This window comes from Sinocyclocheilus rhinocerous, unplaced genomic scaffold (assembly GCF_001515625.1).
Source record: "Sinocyclocheilus rhinocerous isolate Xijiao unplaced genomic scaffold, SAMN03320098_v1.1 scaffold62, whole genome shotgun sequence".
NCBI classification, from domain to species: Eukaryota; Metazoa; Chordata; class Actinopteri; order Cypriniformes; family Cyprinidae; genus Sinocyclocheilus; species Sinocyclocheilus rhinocerous.
Window position 1 is genome coordinate 501,007 of NW_015656585.1, and position 7,253 is coordinate 508,259.

Genomic DNA, 7,253 nt, shown 5'->3' on the forward strand with positions numbered 1-7,253 from the left:
TTGGCTGTTTATTAGTACTTATAAAGCACATATTCTGCATGATCATATTCTACATCCCTAATCCTACCCAATACCTAAACTTAACAACTACATTACTAACTAATAAGCAGCAAAGTAGGGGTTTATTAAGGCAAAAGTCATAGTTAATTGTTTGTTAATAGCAAGAATTGGACCTTAAAATAAAGTGTGACCATTAAGGATCCTAAAACAACACTAAGTTGAACTCTGCTCAATTTCGCATGACCAACAGTTGCTGTCACTCATCAATTCAAATCTAACCAACTCTATTGAAAATAAATGACTTCCTGTCACTTTGCTGTTTCATATTAGTATCACTTTAAATGTCTCTTGTTGCTTTATTGCATTGTGCTTGATTAAAACCCAATTTAAAGATTTTTAAACTGTCAGACATAATGTGTGCATTTCAAAACTTGACAGTGTCTCACCGGTCCCCACTCAGACGCTGTCCACTGGCGCTCACATGGAGGGCCGGTGCAGTTTTTGGTAGACGCTGGGCGAGTTGCCTCATCACATGCATGGGTTTCATCTGAGCATCTGACCTCTCGCGTAACCAGACCCCTGCGACCACATTTAGCTGGACACTGCACAACAAACAAAACAAGGTGCTCCTCAGTATGTTAGTTTGTTAACATTGACATGGTCCAAACATATCAGTTTTCTAATTAACAAATGCACAAGAAACACTCCACTGATGCACTGATGACTCCGGAGGGAAAGCATTTTATAATAATAAATAATGAAGCATTCTGTATTAAAAACATTTTCTTAAACAGTATTTTTTGTTTTCCAGTAAAAACTTGCAAAGCAAAATTGTGCAAGATATTAAGACTTGTTTTCAGACAATATGTTAATGGTTTGTTAATGCTTCAAATAAGACTAAAAAAAATTGCCATTGGGGTAAGGACCTAATTCAGCATATATCTCTGAAAACTATTCTTGTGCCACACAGCTTTGCTACTCATATAAATTGAACCTGAAAATGATGTTTGGGAATTTTTACTGGACAAGACAAAAACACTGATTAAAACTTTATTTATTTACTTGCAGTGTATGGAGGATATAATGAAGGCTTAACTGAATGAGCTCTTAACCTACCTCTGACCACTCAGCTACCTCCCACTGAGGGCCACAAGTGGGGCTTTTACAGGACCGGCGCTCTGGGGGGCGCTCTAAAGACCACAGTAAGAGTTTTGTGTCAAGTACACTACTTTTCATGGGACATAATAAAATGATTGGAATGACATGAGGGTGACTAAATGATGACAGAATTTTCATTTTTTTGTTTGGTTTTCTTTACCTTTCTTGTCTTTTCTACCGAGCCCCGCACTGTGGAATTGCGGATACGTATTAGGAATTCTTTCCACATCTTAATAATTTGCTCCCTTATTCACTTTTCATGGGACATAATAAAATGATTGGAATGACATGAGGGTGACTAAATGATGACAGAATTTTCATTTTTTGGTTTGGTTTTCTTTACCTTTCTTGTCTTTTCTACCGAGCCCCGCACTGTGGATACGTATTAGGAATTCTTTCCACATCTTAATAATTTGCTCCCTTATTTTAGGTTAATCGTGGCCACACTGTACTAAGTTGTTCCCTGGTTTTTATGAGGAATGTTTATGTGTGGATGTTTGCGGGCACGGAGACTAAGTTCCAATGCCTCGATTACCTATCGAGCAGGTCATACTGCAGGGCTCCTGTGAGGACAACTTCCAGCGGTACATGTCAGCAGCGCTCAGTTTGTTCTTCTGAAGGAGCCTTTGGTTATTCCTGCAGTAAAGAAAATAGAACATCGTAGACTAGACCACAGTATAGCCACCTGCACTGTGTATTAGGCAGACCGTTCACGTTTGTTGATGTCGAGACACAAACTGACACTTCAGTCATAAAACCACTAACATTTTTACCATTCCTGGTCACACTCATTACCTTAATGTCAAAGCTGGAAAACAGCGCATTCCCTCAACTAGACAGAAGCCAATAAAATTTGTTCCTCGTGATAAATTCCTGGGATTTATCTGATGCGACAAGCGTAGTCTGTACCCGAGTGATCTATGGGACTTTTTTTCCACAAATGACAAAACATCTTGAATTATGTTTCTCAGACAGTCCGTCTTCCTAACATTCAGGCCTTCTCTTCTTCTCCCCACCTGGAATCTTTCTCTTCTCCTTCGGATACGAGTAAGGGCATTTCATGAGATGTTCTTTATGATCTCTGGCAGAGGGGCTGGTAATGCAGTGTTTGGACGTGGCGGAGGGAACCCAGCATGAATTATAAATATGATGGAATGCAATCCCGCCAGTCTCTGCTTGGCCGTCTCCCCTCGGCGGTCTTTGAATGTCTCAGAGAACGTTAACAAAAAAACCAAGCCAGAGCTCGAGTCTGCAGCACATTCCTTTCTCCCACGAGCAGGGCTGTCCCACCCGAGCCCGTCCAGCATGACTTTGGCATGCCAGGGTGGAGGGCTAAGACCTACTCCTAGCATTCGAAACTGCCGAAAGAGCTGACTGATAAAAGATAGCCACTGGTTCATTGGCATGATCTTGAGGTTTCTAGCATCATGCTCAACCAGAGCTACTAATGAGCTGACTAAAGACTTGAAATTGTGATTTAGCTGTTGTTAGCTTCGCATAATGTAGAGTTGGAACAGTAACTTTTAAGTTATGCCATCACTTAACAAACCAGCATGCTGGCTTTTCTGACTTCAAGTTAGAATTGGAGTTTTGATGACTCATCCTGCACTACACCGAATTGTATCCAATCAAATGCCCTCTAGAATGAGAATGCCCCTCCCAATAAAACACCACTGACCAGAAAGTAGCAAATCAGATTTACAGATTTACAGCCTACTGGCTGGTTAAAAAAAATAGAATTATTACGCTACCATAAATACAATTATTATTATTATAAAATACACTACAGTTCAAAAGTTTGGGGTCAGTAAGATTTTTTGAAAGAAAATTAATACTTTTTATTCAGCAAGGATACATAAAATTGATCCAAATAAAGACATTTATAATGTTACAAAAGAATTCTATTAATGATGTTTTTCTGAACCGTGTACTACTGATCAAAGGAGACCGAAATAAATACCACAGTTTCTACAAAAATATTAGGCAGCACTATAAAAAGTGTTGTCAGCATTGACAATAATAATAATAAAAAAATGTTTCTTGAGCACCAAATCAGCATATTAGAAAGATTTCTGAAGGATCATGAGACACTGAAGACTGGAGTAATGGCTGCTGAAAATTCAGCTTTGCATCACAGAAATAAATGACATTTTATGATACATGAAAACAGAAAACTTTTTGAATTGTAATAAAATTGTTGACCAAATAAATGTCTTGGTAAGCATTAGAGACTTTCTTACCAACCCCAAACTTTTGAACGGTAATTTACATGATCATGTTTACCTGGTGCGATTGCTGCGATTACGTAAAATGGTTGTAACAGTTCTGTTTAGGAGCAGGAAGTCCCCCGTGTCATTTCGCCGTTGCCCGAGTGTGAACTCAAGCAGTGAGCCATTAAGACCCGCTTGCTCAAGACTGCTGTAGTCTAATTCCAGTGGGCCTTCAGAGGACAAGCCATCTCTTCGAGTAAGAAGCTGATTGGTTGAGATGTTAGCAAGAACACCGTCTGAGCCAATCCGTTCTCCCATCAGCACTCTCCAGATAAGGTTTTCAGAGTTTACCATGTCTTCTGCAGGTCTGCTGATTGGTGCTACGCCAGGGGCTCCTACTCCACTGGGCCAGCTGCAGTTCCCCTCTTTTAAAACAAAGGTTTGACTCATTAAAGAAAAGATAGATTCACTTTTCATTAAAGATTAAATTCATTTTGCTTGAGACTTGTACCTGTTAAGGTACATCTGAAATAGATCCCAACAACTTGGTCAGTACCAAACTAAAACAAAGTCTGGGTTTGAAATGGATCACTGCAGATAGCAACTAATTTAAGAGGATTTAAGGGTTTAAGGGTAAGGTTGTATCATAGATTATAATGCAAGACAGGGGCACAACCTTCATCAGGACACCCAACCTCATTTATAATTATTAATGTCAGAGAGACAGTAAACACGAATAGCCGTAATTCTCTGACATCCGTGGAGGGAAAATGTCAGGCCTCTCTGAATTTTTCATAATTTCTAGCTAATCTTTTCTGTGGCTGATGCATTATAAAGGACTCCAAAGGGCCAGTAGAAAGAGGCCTTTTAACTCACTAATGATTGCCCAGTGAACCAAGTACTCTCTCTCTGTCTTGTCTGTTCTCCACTTACTTCAGATACCGTGAAAGCATATGGTGGCAAAAATATTGGGTCATTTTAAGGTAATTTTTTTAAACTAAAAGGTTTATTTTTTAAGAAATCAGCATATCAGAATCAGCAAATCAGCATATTAGAATGATTTCTGAAGGATCAGGTGACACTGAAGAACAGAGTAATGACTGCTGAAAATTTAGCTTTGCCATCACAGGAATAAAGAAAGAGTTATTTTAAATTTTAATAACTGTAACAAATTGTGATATTTCAGTATTTATTGTTTGTACTGTATTTTTTGACAAAATAAATGCAACCAATTGGTAAGCCTATAAGAGAATTCTTTTAAAAACATTAAAATCTTACAAACTTCCAATATGTGAATGGCAGTGTACATCTGAATTACACTATATAATTCTATGATATATACAGGTCTATATTTTTATATCATAATAGCATTAGGTTTTGAATTAGATAATAAAAGATAATCAAATAAAATAAATGTTCTGAAACATTTTAAGATAAAAAAGAAAACGTGGAGAAAGGGAAAAAAAGAACGCACACATACGAAATAATAGGGGAAAAAAACATATCCCAAGGGCCTCACTCTAACTTTTCACTTCTTTTTTTTTTGCCTTAAGATTCTAAATAAGTGAATGTGTCCACAAATCTTTCACAAATAGACATAAAAACATTTAACAATTTGATTCCTCATATGGAAACCTATAATGCCAATAAATGAAATTAATTGAGCTACTTTTTTTGCCAGAAATGTATAGACAAATACAGAGCAGATTAAGATATTCACCTGTGTACTGGACTTGTGTGTTAGCATCCTGCTGACAGTCAATGTTAGCCGTCTCATACACTTCATTGGTTTCCTGGCCAGGCTTTTGTCCTTCCACAGCTCGTGGCCCAGTGCTTGTCTTATCATACACACTCTCATTAAGGTGTAAAACACTCCCAATCTCCACAGACACCAGACTGGATCCTCCTTGGGGGCCCGTGTAGATGGGGGGCTGGGAGACAGAAGCCATAGAGTCCCTCATCACTGTGTATTCATAGGTGATATAAGGATTGTGGCCATTTTGGTTCCAGACCTTTGAGACAAGACAGAGACATGTCCAGCAATTAAGAGGAAATTCTGAGAAATATGTTATGATAATATCTCATTTTACACTTGCAGGAAACAAACATTCTGGACTGCTCTTTCCCAGAGTTAATATTTATGCTGCACAAAATCATGACAATACAAGGGCACTGAGGTTGAAAGATGTCCAGAATACAATATTTCCGTTTCTGAAATACTGCGTCATCGCACATTTGTCCCATAAACCCAGAGCGAAGTGAAATAATTGAGTCATTCCTCCTGGGTCAATGCATCAGAATATTACCATTTATGCAGAGTGAACCATTAGACCTTTGGCCTGCACTAAGTCAAAGCCATGGTTAGCCAGCCAGTGAGATTACCCATGAGCCCTTGGCGGCGAAGAGAGGACCGCGGCTACAGTACCAGAACATTGATGGGCTGATCGATGGGCCCTTTTGCCACGATGTACTCGATCCCCGTCTCATACACATCAGTAGGCCGCCGGTATTTGAAAATGGTCCCTGCTGCATGGAAGTTCTGAGGGGTGTCCACTTTATATGCTCCGTTGAAGAAAAAGTTCCCTGCTTGGTCAGTCACACCTGGAAAATAACAAGGGTGAGATATAATGATGGGAAGATTGGACAATTTTTTTGACTCTCTCGTTTGATCTCGTTCAGCAAAACGAACTAATCTTTGTTCAAGTCATTTCATTCATTTGAGCAGAGTTCAAATGTTATATATTCAAATTCCCTGAACACATCCACCTATGCAATCTTTGATCATAACCATATTACCAATTACAAAAAACATTTGAATGTAGCCAAAGATAAACTATGAGAAACATAAATGATTAGTTTATCTCCTGAATCATGAACAAATCGTTCATGAACCAACCATCACTGGTAAATGTCAAGCATGTAGATAAATCAGATAAAAACAGATAAGTGTTTTGCATGTACATTTTGAATTAGCTTCTATTTTTTGTTTTCAGTTTTCATTTAATTTTAGTTTATTAATTTAGTCATTGGTATGTCATTTTGTAATTCTATTTAGCTTTAATTTATTTTTATTTCAGTTTAGCCATTTTAGTACTTCAACCGAAACTTTTTTCATTTAAGTTTTTTTAGTTCACGTTTTTAAAATCAAATGTTTATATTTTATTTTATTTCAACAATAACACTGATTACTAGGGCAGTTATTGTGGGTTTCACTATACAGGTTTGCAGGGGTGTGAAGTAACGAATTACAAATACTCACGTTACAGTATTTAAGTAGTTTTTATCAGTAATTGTACTTTTTTGAGTAGTTTAAAAATTGTGTACTTTTACTTGAGTACATTTTAAGTGATGTATCGGTACTTTTACTCCGCTATTTTCCTCCGTTTGTGGTCGTTACATGCTTATTTTAATTTTATTTTTATCCATCAACGTGATTGGATAGATAGTAATAGGTCTTGTGACTTTCGTCAAATCAAATTGTGCATAGAAAACTTTAACCGCCAACTGTTTATCATGGCTGCTGGAAGCGCATTCTTCAAGCATCAATTCAGTCGCATCTTCCTCTAACTTAATATGTTAAGGTAAATTTAGGATTTCTGCTTACTAAATGATTTGTATATAGGCTATGCTTGCCTATCCACACGGCCTGAAATTTGGTGTGAGGTGGCGGGTATTGCGTACAGTGTTAAAGGGGTCATATGATGCAATTTCAAGTTTTCCTTTCTCTTTGGAGTGTTACAAGCTGATTGTGCATAGATAAGATCCCTGAAGTTGCAAAGACTAAAGTCTCAAAACCAAAGAGATATTCTTTATCAAAGTTAAGACTCTGCCACGCCCTCCTAAAACGGCTCGTTCTAACACGCCCCCACATATCTACCACACTAT

The 7,253-nt window shown here is 37.8% G+C and overlaps 1 pseudogene; it reads right to left on the reverse strand.

The window, feature by feature from the left end:
- The window catches only part of LOC107720197 (ADAMTS-like protein 2), a 30,740-nt pseudogene that overhangs the window by 11,328 nt on the left and 12,159 nt on the right, over positions 1-7,253 (reverse strand).